This window comes from Aotus nancymaae, unplaced genomic scaffold (assembly GCF_030222135.1).
Source record: "Aotus nancymaae isolate 86718 unplaced genomic scaffold, 86718_ANA_hifiasm-v0.15.2.pri h1tg000040l, whole genome shotgun sequence".
Lineage (NCBI taxonomy): Eukaryota > Metazoa > Chordata > Mammalia > Primates > Aotidae > Aotus > Aotus nancymaae.
The window spans coordinates 83,973,239-83,987,663 of NW_026988454.1; the positions used below are offsets into that span (position 1 = coordinate 83,973,239).

Below are 14,425 nucleotides of genomic sequence, written 5' to 3' on the forward strand. Positions count from 1 at the left end.
CATCCATGCCAACATCTATTTTTTTAAAAATATTTTGATTATGAGCATTCTTGCAGAATTAAGGTGGTACTGCATTGTGGTTTTGATTTGCATTTCCCTGATCATTAGTGATGTTGAGCATTTTTTCATATGTTTGTTGGTCATTAGTATATCTTTTTTTTGAGAATTGTCTAGTCATGTCCTTAGTCTGCTTTTTGATGGGATTTTTTCTTCTTGCTGATTTTTTTGAGTTCTTCATAGATTTTGGATATTAGTCCTTTGTCAGATGTATAGATTGCAAATATTTTCTCCCATTCTATGGGTTGTCTGTTAATTCAGCTGATTATATCTTTTGCTGTGCAGAAACCTTTTAGTTTAAGTCTCATCTATTTATCTTTGTTTTTGTTGCAATAAATGGCAACATTATACTTTCAAGTAGGGTCTTGGTGGTATCTCCAGTTCAGGATTTTTTAATCCTTTAGGTTGCCAACACTCATTTCTTTTGGGAACATATTTGCTGCCCATCTTTGGTCATCTCATAATAGTTAGGGTTGAAAAGGTACTTAGAAACCCAAACATTACTGTAAAAAGGCTTTGAGAAGGAAACTGCCTGGGCTGGGTTAAGTTAAATCAGATAAGAATACATGAAATGAGCAAAGAAGATACATGTGAACTAACATGGAAATCTCTAAAAGATACATTGAAATTGAATAAAGAAAATTTCAGAAAAAATGCATAACTGGGTTAAAGGGAGAAACTAGGGGATCATGTGGGGAAACTTAGCCTATTTTTTGTGGTATATTCCTACAACATTTGGCTGAGTAGTAGTCTAAGGTATATATATTTAATACAGTATGAAACTTATTCCATATTTTATAATGGATGACTCGTGAAATAAATAGCCTTATCAGGCTACATTAATGTGGGCAACCACAAACTGACCAGATGAAACTAGTATAATAGTTTGAATTAGTACATTCTCAGGCTGTGATTGTGTGCCTATTACTGATCTTACAGTCTTCACTTTGAGAATCAAAAATGAATTACAGAAATAAAAATACTGATGTGTCTTTCCAGATATTAAAAACAGAATCTTTTAAAAATATGGTTCATTTTTGTTACAATAAAAAGGGTTTAAAAATATTTTTTATTGATGTGACATGAATCTGTCATATTTGGTAAGTACAACAATTGATTTTATTTCTTTATTCTTAGTGATGAAATTTTTCTTTTATCATTTCAAGCCAAGAAAATACTGTTTTATATTATACTGCTAAACACTTCCAAAGTATGATGTTTACATAATGATTTACTTTTTACAAAGTATTTGCACAACTATTATGTCATCTGGAGTCTCCAAACAAGAGAAATGTTAATATCTAAAACATATATTCCGGGGGAAGTGGGACGGGACCAAAAAAAAAAAAACGTATTTTCTTTGAAATTCTGAAATGAAAGAGTTCTCTTAAATGTTTTATTAACAGTTTTTCTATTCAGATATTTTACCTTTTAACCCCAAAGTATGTTAAATTCTTACAGTTTTATTTCTAAGGTTAAGATGAAGTTTTAATGACGTAGAAACTTAGAAATACACTGAATCCTCATTACAGAAAATATTTTCATTAAAGAAAACTTTCATTTTAATTTAATTCAGTTCAATTCAACCATTACTACTGATTGCATGTTCACTGTGTAGAGGATGCTATGCTGGGTGCTGCAGGGAATATTGGGAGCAAAACAGTGTACTGCTTTCAAGGAGCAATAATTACACATAAAATATCGGCAGTTCAATGAGGAGTTTATCATTCTGCTGTGGTGAGTGTGGGAGAGTCGAGACAAAAACAAAATAAGTTGTAACACTAAACAGAACATGATGATATGAAGGAAATGAAAGCAGTGTGTCATGGGAGTTCAAAGGAGGAAGTTGGTGCCTTGTGTTGGTAGAATTGGGGAAGGCTTCATGAAGGTAGTGAATATGAAGAGAGCCTTGAATGTGAAATAGAAGTTAAAGAAATGAGGAAATTTACATGTAGTCATGGGCAAAACCAAAAGTATTTCAGTTTAGGCTATCTTAATGAGTTAGCCTTTTTCTTTTCTGCTGAAGATATCTGTAAATCATCTTATCAGTGAATGACATAAAGTAAGGACTCTGTCTTTGTCATAAGTCTTATAATATGGGTTATCATCTCATCCAAGTTTCTCAAGAAACTGTGATACAGAGAAATTAAATGCTATTCTGTAAACCCAGGAGCTTGGTAGAGGAGTCAGACTTAGAGCCAGTCTTGTTATTTCCAGGCCAGTGATGAACTCAGTTTATTTAAATGTATAAAGCAACACTACAAATACTAGTAACTCTTGGAGGTTTCTTTTCATTATTTGGGGTGCTACTATAAAGAAAAAAATGCAAGTGACTTTTTTTGGTGATTTGAGACTTTTTTCTATGTGATATCATAGTCTTGACTAAATAGAAGGAAATAATAATAGATGCCATTACTAAGAGGCAGGGATTTAACAATTGTTTTCTCATTTAATCTTCACCATAAACAGGCCCGATTACCATAATTATCATTTTCATTATGAGAAAAATGATGCTAAAAGAGTATAATTGATATGCTTATGCCATATTCTTAGAAATGGTGGATTCGAGACTCAAACTGATGTGCTGAGCTATTAATCCACATTGCCAATTTGGCACAGTCAAATACAGTTCCTGGATAGAGGAAGGTGTGAGGTCCTTCTAGTAATCCCCTTACAACTACTTTTTCCTTTCTCCAAGGCAAACAAAGTGTTTAGGACACACAAGTCATTTCGGTTATGCTTCCTCTAATTTTGGTCTGTAGGCTTTTGGGAAAGACATGGAAAAGTCATTTCTTGATTTAGAAACAAGGAAAACACAAAGCATGTGGTTATAAGTATATGGGGAGTATTTTCTTTAACCATTCCTATCAGTTAGAAATGTTCCAGAGCCTCAAATCACTTCTCTCCACCACCACCAGCACCATCACCACCAACACCCACAGCAACAAACAACTGTTGTCCAGCAGATGTCCTCTACTAGTTTATTCAAGTTATTTCTCCTTTACTAATGATACCACTAGACTTAAACACAGGGTAAATGCTGTTGTCTACAGGCCGGGAGTAGGTACCTTCTAGTTTTTTAACAGGTGAACTTTCTTGAAGGCTGAATGTGAAAAAATGTGCAAAAGAGATGTCCATGGCAAGTGAAGCTTTCAGTCACATCAAAAAATGGAGAAAAGTAAAATGGAGATTTCCAGAATAAGGTTTCAAATGTACAGACAGATGTCCAGATAAAGGTAGGCAGTTTTCTCAACATATTTCTTTTTATTTTTAATTATGGTGAGTTTTGAGGTTAGTCCTGTTCTTTGGTTGTTCTTTTATTCTCCCAGTTTTGTCTTCCTGTGTTATGATCCTTTTGACAGGCAAGAAGAAATAGACATTTAATAAATCAGATGTCATTCAATAAGTCCTAAGTGTTATTTTTAGTATCAGAAAAGCAAATGCAAACCAGTAAAGAAAAAAACGTGGCAGGTGGCGGCTGGATTTTAAAGTTATTCATTTGGCATAGTTTAGAGTTATTGACAATGATGCTCTTCAAAATAAAATCAAGAAAGTTCTTTAAAATGTGGCATAGAAAAGGACTTCTTTTGGGTGAGATGGGCAGTATGCTGGTGAAAAGCTAAATAGTTATATCTTTTTCTGCCTTTCTATCTATTTATTGGATATAGTTTATTCCAAAATTACTCCTTTCTTCAAATAAAAGTGGTATTACAGAGTAACACTTAGCATGACAAAGTGAAACATTGAAAGGTAGCAGACACTTTAGGTTTAATCAATGGCTATTCCTCTTGTTTGAAAACAGAACCCTGATTTTTGTTTACTCTCCTCCTATGAGCATCTCTTTCCAGGATAGCTGGACTGTTCCCCAACCAAAGAGGTAACTCATAATTGTTTTAAGCTAATTACAGTTATCTCATTATTTTTTTCTAAGTAGTTGGTGAAACCATGTGCAATTTACAAAGTTTTGGCCAAGAAGACGTGAAAGAAAATCTCTCCAGAGCCTCTGAGAAGATTTCTATCACTTATGAAAAAGAAAAGGACAAAAGACAGGGTAGGTATATCCTCAAGGAATACTTGAAAGTGAGTCATATATCTGGAGGCTATTGAGGGGAAGTTAGCCTAAGAGTCAGTCTCTTGGGGATCTTCAGATGGCAGAGCAAGAAATGGAAGGAACCTGCTTTTACCGTGACCTCATTGAACTATGTGATTACCTATCCCTAAAACTGACCTCGTTATGTGAGATTATAGTGTCCGTATAAACCTCTTCTGGCTGTGATTTCTCTAATTTGCAGATGAAAGCACTCTGATTGGTATAAGTCTCAACTTTTTTTCAAGACGATATTTAACTATTTCCCAGTTTGAACTTATTTCCAATTTTGCCTTGTATTTTCCACCTAAAATGCTCTCTTTGTCTTCTTGGCCCATCGAGAGCCTGAAATGTCTCTATGCATCTCTGAAATCTCATAGTATGTATGAAACCTGCCTTAAAACTTCCTGCAGAAGGTCCTCTCTTCTAAACGTCTAGAAAAATGCTTCTCAAACTTTAATGTTCATTTGTGTCATCTGGAGCTCTTGTAAAAATGCAGATTCTCATTCACTAGGTCTGGAGCAGGACCCAAGATTTTGAGTTTTCAAAAGCACCCAGGGGTTACCATCCTGCTCATCCAAGGAGCACACTTTGAGTAACAAGAACACTCTTACTGGTAACACTCATTTGATACTAGATCATATGCAAGCAATCTTGAATATTATTTAGCTTTCATGAGTTTATGTCCCCTCTTTCCAACTAAATTTCAAATTTTTCAAGGGCAAGGATCATGTTTTCTCAGTTTTTGGTATGATGACAACACTCAACACAGTGAATCTGTTAAGCAAAGAAGGGATGAATCAATTAATGAAAAGGAAACTAAGGTAAATATAACCATGTTTTTGATAAAGAGGAATCCATGGTCTCAAATAACTATCAATAAGATGATTTGTTCTATCTTTGCTAATTGACAAATACTTACAATACTTCTGCAGAGAATTACAAATTCTAGATAAAATATTTTAAAAAATTATTTGCTTGAAGGTACTGGAAAGTGAACAAAAGCAGGCAAATACTGGAGGGGAAGTGACACTAAATACAATAAATATTATTTAGTGATCATTTTTCTTTTTGCCTCAGTACAGTTCCCTGTCCACTATGCAGGGTGGCTATTAAAGTACTTCACAGAGTCTTACTGTTTTAAAGAAGTAAATGATAGAGTTCACAGAAACCACAGCCACTGGAAAACAAAGGAGAATTCTTGGAGAGGAAAGAGCCAGAGATGGGAAGTCCACAAAGCTGTTCAGAAACTCTGTTCAAATTTATGGGTAGTCTCAAATGATGCATGTGAGACAAACACCTAGCAGTTCAGCTATGGTAAAGGAATTGAACTGGTAAAGGAATTTGAGCAGCCATTCACCATAGAAAATACAGTTTTCAGTCTGAGTTCAGCCAATTTAACTGACTGCTCTAACAACAAAAATAATACTCTTCAAAGAACATAACAGAATCCAGAGTCCATATAACATGTTATTCACAGTGCTCAAGATATAATGCAAAAGTACTTGCCATATAAATAAACAAGAAAACTTAACCAATAGACCCTTCCCATGAAAAACACAACAGAGACTGACCCTGAGATAATCCAAATGTTGGAATTAGCAGATACAGACTTTAAAGCAACAATTACACCTATTTTCAGGTATCTAAAGGAAAATTTTCTCATATAATTAATTAAAAATAATAGACCTTAATAGGAAAATAAAATTATAAAAAAGAATCAAATGGAAATTCTAGAATTGAAAAATGCATTCTCTGAAGTCTAAAAATTCCACTGCATAGATTTAAAAGAAGAATGCATATGATAGGAGAAAAAGTCAGTTTATTCTGAAGCTAGATTGTCCGAATTCAGTGAGGTGATTTGGTTCTATAGATTGAAGCTTAGAAATGACAGTTATGGCTGGTCTAAAGATTTTCCAATTACCTTTTTTTGTTGGTTTGTTTTGAGATGAAGTCTCACTCTGTTTTCCAGGCTGGAGTGCAGAGGTATGATCTTGGCTCACTGCAACCTTTGCTGCCCGTGTTAAAGTGATTCTCCTGCCTCAGCCTCCTGAGTAGCTGGGATTACAGGTGCCTGCCACTATGCCCAGCTAATTGTTGTATTTTTAGTAGAGATAGGGTTCCACCATCTTGGCCAGACTGGTCTTGAACTCCTGATCTTGTGATCCACCCGCCTCAGCCTCCCAAAGTGTTGGGATTACAGGTGTGAGCCACTGCTCCAGGCCTCCAATTACTTTTTTAAGGACCCCAAGTATCCACTCTTTTTCTGGGTCAAGGATCTTCAAACTGAGGAAAATTCAAGGAGTTTTTAGTGTTCTTACCTTTGCTAAACAATAGTTGGAAATCTTCAGTGAGCCCAGAAGAGACATGCCAACCAGGGATTTTTCAGGTATCTGCTTGATGGTAGCCCCCATTAGCAATGCCCTAGAATGTACTGAATGACACGAACCTAATTAGATTGATTAGAATCTGATCAGTTCTGAGGATGCAATTAAGCAATGCTGCTGCTTAGTTTGCGTTATGTCACTTCCAGAATAACAGAAATATTTGATGTTGCTGAAAGAGAAGGGAGAACTTGAAAGGAATTAAAAAGTAGACACATCACCTGTTGGCAGCCAACATAATAATAATAATTTTAGCTAAGAACCAAGAAAGTAATGGTGGTTGAAAATTTGATGGTTGAAAAGTAGGACATTTACATCATGTCAAAGTAGGTCTCCAGGAGGTATTTATTAATTACAAAGGGAAAAAATATTTACACTGAGGAAACATGGCAGAAATCATTTTAAGTAAGTGATTGAAGTAAATGTCACTAATAATGAGACAGAGAGACCATGTGCTTCTTATTATCATGCTGTGAAAAGGACACAACACTTTACTTCTGTGCTAATTCTTCCAAAAATGCATAACCTAAATCTGTTTATGAGGAAACATTAGATAAATTCAAACTAAGGGCTTGTATACATCTTAATGTTGAGGTCATGAAAGACCAAGAAGGATTGAGGAATTGTAAGGCAATAAAGAGACATGACAACTAAATGCAATATATAATTCTGGATTAGAAAAAAAACCATTTTTTTCCTTTTGCTATCAAGGACACTAGTGGAATAATTAGTGAAATTTGACTAAATTCTGTATATTAGTTAATAGTCATATAAATAGTAAGTTCTTGATTTTGATAATTAAACTGTGCTTTGTGAAAGAATGTCCTTGCCCTTGTTTTCTAAGTAATAAACTTTATTTTAGTTTTAGTTTCACAGTGCAGTTGAGCAGTTAGGACACATACCCCTGTCCTCACATATGTACAGCCTCCCCCACTATTGACATCCTGCACCACAGTGGTACATTTCTCACAGTCAATGAACCTGCATTGACCTATCATTATCACTCAAAGCTCATAGATTACATTAGGGTTAACTCTCTGTGTTGTACATTCTATGAGTTTTGACAAATGTGTAAAACATGTATTCACCATTATGGGCCCTAAAAATCCTATGTGCTCTGCCATTTTTGCCTTCTTCCTCCCAACCCCTGGTAACTACTCATCTTTTTAATGTCTCCATAGTTTTGCCTTTTTCAGAATGTTATATTGTTGGAATCATACAGTATGTTAGCCTTTTTGGATTGGCTTCTTTCACATAACAATATAGATTTAAGGTTACTCCATGTCTTTTTGTGGCTTGACAGCTCATTTATTTTTAGTGTTAAATAATATTCCATTGTCTGAATGTACAACAGTTTACATATTCACCTACTGAAGGACATCTTGGTTGCTTCAAAGTTTTGGCAGTTGTGAATAAAGTTGCCATAAACATTAATGTCCCAGTTTTTATGTGTACATAAAGTTTTCAACTCACCTGAGTAAAAATCAAGGAGCATAATTGCTAGATCATGTAATAAAATTATATTCTGTGTTGTAAGAAACTGGCAAATGATCTTCCAAAGTATCTTTTCAATCTTGCATTCCCAGGAACACCGAATGAGAGTTCCTGTCGCTCCACATACTCATCAGCATTTGGTGTTGTCCGTGTTTTGGATTTTAGCCATTCTAATAGGTGTGTAATCATTGTTTTTAAGAAATATACATGAAAGTATTTGGCATTGCAAAGTAAGGAGGCATTACAATATAATCTTATATGGTTCTGAAAAAAATGTGTTTCTGTGTGTGTATAGCACACACTAGGCACTCACAAAATAATAGATATGTTATGATCCACATACCTTCTCTAGCTTCATCTGTTTTTCTTCCTTCTCCTAATCTTCAAATTCTCTCTCTCTCTGGGTGTATTACATCCAGAATAACAGAGAGGAGGTATTATTACGGCCAGGGTTATTGGAAGTAAGAGAAACACATTCTAATTCCTTATGGCTCTGATCAGAAATTCAAGAGCAATAGTTTTCAAATATGGCTGTACATTGGCATCATCTGAAGTATCTCAAAAAAAGAAACAGATGCTAATATTATGAACCATGCATATGTAAAAATGTTCAAAATACAAAATAGAACAATAATGTAACAGAATATACAAAGTTCGTTAATATTGTTTCAGATTTCATACTGAAACTAACATTTAAGAAACTATCATTTATAGAGTTTTTGTGTAATATCAAGAACACCCAAAACTAACTGAAAAGGTTATCAAAATACTCTCTTTTCCAACTACATGTCATGTGGGCCAGTTTTTCTTCAAATGTTTCAACCCAAACAATTTATTGCAACTTACTGAGTGCAGAAATGGGTATGAAAATCTAGTGCTCTGTTTTAAGCCAGAAATTAAAGAAATCTAGCCGGATGCTGTGGGTTATGCCTGTAATCCCAGCACTTTGGGAGGCTGAAGTGGGCAGATCACTTGAGGTCAGGAGTTCGAGACCAGCCTGGCTAACATAGTGAAATCCCATCTCTATTAAAAATACAAAAATTAACCTGACAAAGCAGTGCATGCTTGTAATCCTAGCTACTCAGGAAGCTGAGGCAGGAGAATCACTTGAACCCAGAAGGCAGAGGTTGCAGTGAGCCAATATCATGTCACTGCACTCTCGCCTGGGCTGCAGAGAGAGACACCGTTTCAACCAAAAAAAAAAAGAGAGAGATTGGCAAATTACTGAATAATATCAGTCTGTTCATATTTGGGGAGAAAATTTGGATTTATTTTTATATTTTCTTAACATTAATTTTCTATTGTTATTTTAGTAAATGAATAGATACTTATTTTTTTTCCATTTTAATTTCTAATTGGTAAATTTTGATAGGTATGATTCATATAAATAAAACCCTTTTGGGTCTTAAGTAAGTTTTAAGAATGTAACAGGGTTATAAGATTATGCTGATCTAACAATTTTCATTTGGGAGGATCAGAAAAAACTTCCTAGCAGTTGATAGAGTTTTTGTGGCTTGGCTTGGGATTTAGCAATTGAAGATTAGGGTTGGGCATATAAAAGGATATTATAGACAGAGAAATCAGTATGAACTGAGGCCTAGAGGTGTGAAAGTTTGGAGAGAATTTAGGGAACAATGAATAGTCAATTTCAATTCAGCTATCTACAGAGTGACCTTTGGGTGGTAGGTACATGCTGTGTGTGTAGTGCTGGAGAGTTAAGACATTATCTGTATCCTCAAGCTTACAGTTCATAGTGGTGGGAGAATTATATTTTGAGTAGAAAAGCAGTCAACAATACATGTGGCCTGACCACAACATTATTTTCCCAGGTGCTTTATTTAAAAAAAAACACAAACAATTTGCTTAATTTATAATTTCTCATTTATGAGTCTATACAACAACTTAGATTAATTAACTATAATGCCTTTGGACTTTATTATCTAGGCAATATTCAGCAGCAATGTCCATTTTTCTTTATGCACCCAGTTTTACAAGAAGCAGGTGAAATTCTTCAGCTGTTATATGAACAAGTTATGTCCATTAAAATTAATGACAGCTGACTATGTGCACTGAGGGAAGAATATACCTCAAAAAGTTAATTTACACAATGTTTCTTGTTACATTTTCATTGTAAAATTTCTCTTTCAATTATGCTTAATGAATTGTATTGAATGCCCCGGTCTGTAAGGTTAGTAACGTTAAATATGCTTCTAGTTCTGTTTCATGTCTTGGGCTGTCCAAAGCAATCTTTTAGGAATGGAAACAGTTTTATCACCTGTGATGTTTGGACAAACTCAACAGTTTTCTATATAGTTCAATGCCAAAGTCTCCACAGAAAGAGAATTTGATTAAGAAACTAGTAAAAGGGAGAGAACAGATTGCTTGTAAAACATAAGACTTTTGGAGATAATAAATGACACATTATTTATTAAAAGAGTATTTCTGGGTAGAAAAATAAACAAAACCTTCACATAAATGAGGGGTTCGTCAGGGGAGGAAATGGGCCTTTTCTCCCAGGGATGCTTTCATGGGTTGTGCACAGTTTGTCAATAAACCTTGGTTTCATTAAAGATTGTTCATCCTCATACTAATAAACCAAATTTGCCGAGAAACCCCAGAACAGCAAGATGGCAAACCTAACCCACACATTTACGTTATTGTCTACTTACTGGCTTGTGGATACAAATTGATCCTCTGTTGACCTGGCTGTCTCAGACCTTCTAATAGGCTCAGGAACTGCCTGGGGCTTTGACTCACAAGGAGCTAATGAATCTGGTCATCCTTGGTGGTTGTTATTCTTAATAATCTTTCCTTGCTTCCTCCAAAGGGACACCTAATAAGTGCCTTAACTCTCTATCAACATCATTGATGTTATTATTGCAGAAAGTTTTTACTGTTTCCTTGCTGTTCTGCTTCTGGTAGCTTTAATAGGATCTTGGAGAGCACTAAGGTAATATTTCTGCTTGTCAGAAGGATTCCTTGGATTGAGCTTTTGTAATTTGAGCATTTGCTTTTGAGGCAGCAAATATGTGAAAACTGTGAGCTCTTGTATTCAATCTTTAGCCTAGTGGTTCTACAGAGATGCACTTTGTGAGTGGTGCTATTTTATTATTTGTTTTCACTTTCAGCCAGCATATATCCATCATTCTAGTTTCAAAAAAGGTTATTCATGCCTTCATTAACTTACCTGGTATATAAGGAAGCAATCATTACACATAGGCACTCTCGTTAAAGAACTTTTGGTTTAGTTATCAACTGAATACATACACTTTATTTTCAATGAAAATTAAATTTAAAAGATTGACCCTGTGTTCTGTGAGTGACATTTTGGTTGCGACACTCATATTGGTATATTATAAGAAGAATCCTGAGCCAAAAGATGAAAGCCAAGATTATGTGTCAAAAAAACTACTTTTTTGCTTGTTTGTTTTAATAAGCAATGTCCTTTTCTAGGAAGGTGTCTTGCTTCAGAGGGTCTGCTATCTGAAGTGCTACTGTGCTCCTCTGAGCTCAGAACATGGGTGCATTTGGTCCCTGGTAGAAGGAGTGATGGATCACACTTACGTATCCCAGGCAGAGAGCAACATTTTGCATGTACTCCTGTTCCTTTTAATTTTAACTCATCTGCCCCATTCTGTCTAAGACCCCTCATAGAGATTAGAGGATATGTAATGAAATATATTATTTCAGTATTTTATTTTATTTTTATGCTATTCCTTTTCTTTCTTGATCTTTTAAAAAGCATCCTTGATCTATATTTTTTGGTAGTGATGTTTCTGAGGATGTGCTCTTTTCAATCACTATAGGAATTATTTCACAGTGAATGGGTCTAAGCTACCTGTAGTACGACTTTAACATTGCAAGGAACCAAACCAGGGCCCAGACTAGGTGCTGAGGCATTGTGTGGGCTGAGGGGGTGGGAGCTTAGTTTTAACTTAAAGATTCAAGATTTGAGCTGAAGTGTTTTTTTGTGGGGGAAAAAGCACATGGATCAATAGATTTGGGCACAATGGTTGTCTCAATAAAAGCAGACATGGAGGTAGAGAAGGGAAACTATATTTCAACTTACTGTAAGGTCTCAAAGCAAAGTACTTGAATGCAGAGAAGAGACACTGAAGGAAATGGAACTTAAAAAGTGTAAATGTCAACTGTAAGATATATTAAAACGTAAAAAGAGTCTTTAATGGAAAGAGATTGGGAAGCACTAGTATAAGCAACCTGCCTATTTATTTTTCTTAACAAATCTATTCAAAAATAGATTTGTTTTTGAATAGTCAGATGGAGAAAATCCCATGATGAGAACAAACAATTAATGATGTGATATCTTTATAGTTCAACCAGCAATGTTTAAGAATTGCACTGTCTGGATTCAGTTCCTCACAGATCAGTGCAGTGGATAGTCAGTAATAGTGTTGCATCACAGTTTGAATGTGTTATTCTAGGAAACTGCAGATATTTTGATTTTAAAAAGTACCACTTTAAACATTTATGTTATTTAGATTAGGGCACCATTGTGATAGCGGAAATGAAGAACAGAGAGATAAATTCAGAATATATAAAAATACTGTTTATGCAGCACCATTCCAGTTACAACATCTATGCAAAAGCCAGTTTGGCAGTTTATTTTTATGTTGTGATTAGAGCTTGAGGTAAAATTTAGAGCTACCAGTATGTCTTCTTACTCAGGTATTGGATGCTCAGAAATGGACTCCTACATGGTCATAAATCAGGAAAATGATTTGTGATACTTTTTACCAAGGCTTGCTTTCAGAATTTTGGGACCTCCTCAGCCATACATTTTGTGTGTGTGTGTGAATAGGCAGCTTCATTATAGCTGTGACAATTGTATGGATTCTAGAGTCTGTGCTGTATCTGTTTTATCTGCTGCTTTCTGCCACATTCTGAATCACAACCTCTCAGGTATTTGTGTTTTTGTTCCTTTCTAGCCCTGTAATCAGTTATTAATATTCATCATTGTCGTCATCATGACGATTATTTTAACTATCTTCCTCCAACAACTGCTGAGATGCTGGATCTAAGATTCATATGAGAGAACAGCATGTTTGCATGTTCTAGTATTTCAGAAGTTTAATTAAAAAACCGGAGATGTTTAAGCTCAGTTTAATCCGTTATTTTAATCTTTTGATCTTTGGCAATAAAATCCTCAAAGTAAAAGGATTCTAGCTATTTTTAATTCATAGATTTTTACTTATTTGCATTATAGATTTAAGATTTTTATCAAGTGTTTGTTACATTTCTTTAAACTTTAAGATTTCCAAGGCTTCTCTGCATACCAAAGTGGAATCCCCCTGCCTCCCTCTACCAATATCATGCATTATAAAGGCTGCCTTTTTTTTCCTTCTTAGAAGGACACCTTTGAAAAATTCTAGTGAAAAAATAGGATGTAAAATATGGTCATTTACTTCACAGGCAGTCTTTATGGGACTGTATCTATTTTCTAACTAGAAAAAATTAGTTTTACAATCAGTGCCACCACTCTCAGTGAACAATGGGTTCAGTCCAGCCTGTAATCCATCCCTGGTTCAGCATGGAGAAAGGAACTCCTTTTCTACATGGTCCATCCAGAAAGGTAACTTTTTCCTAATTCCTACAAACCACATAACATGTGCTAGAAGTAGCCATAGTAAGATGCATTAAAGCAATTTTAATTTTTTCTAAAAAAGATAAAAATTCCCCCTTATTTATCTTTTTATAGAAATCTCACAATGATGTCATTGCCAAGTAAGGCAACCATGACCCAAAATCTCTTATATTCCTGGGGGCATCAGAAATGTTTTCACTCTCCCAAATATACACATATGTATACACACATGTAAACACATATATGGAGAGAATTAATTTTTAATATTGCTGTTGCCCCATATTTAATGGCATTTCAGAAGGTTGAAATTAGTAACATTTCTGCTATACATTCATATTGGGAAAAAATAGATTATAGAAAACATTATGTTACTTTACATATTCTTTGATTTCAGAAAATGATTTTTCTAGAAAAAACTGCTAATGTTAGAATGATAACTAAATTTGTTTACCTGGAATCCAGAGTTATAGTCTTTGCAGTATTAACTTGCATAAATCTATTCTGTTTTGATGAGGAAGAGACAAAGGCCAGTAAACAAGTCGACCATGGGGAATTCTAGAAATCACCTTTCAGACTGCCATAAACTAGATGACTATATTGATTCCTTATGAAACTTGTCTTCCAAACCTGAGCACTTTTGAGAGTGAAAGGGAGAACTATGCTTAGAGGTAGTATTAACTGGGACTGTCCCAGGCAAAGTGAAATATATGAAGACCCTGGTTATAGATCACAGAAAAATCTTAATAAATCATTCAACTCTAAGATATCATAGTATTTCACTCTTTTTAAAATGTCTAAAGC

General features: G+C 34.8%; 1 long non-coding RNA gene across 1 annotated transcript in view; it reads left to right on the top strand.

Moving 5' to 3' along the window:
• LOC135268305 (uncharacterized) overlaps nt 1–14,425 on the top strand; it is a 79,408-nt gene that overhangs the window by 4,050 nt on the left and 60,933 nt on the right. The window contains exon 2 of the long non-coding RNA XR_010336561.1: nt 3,160–4,108. This is a non-coding gene — a long non-coding RNA (uncharacterized LOC135268305). The remainder of the gene's footprint in view (nt 1–3,159; nt 4,109–14,425) is intronic.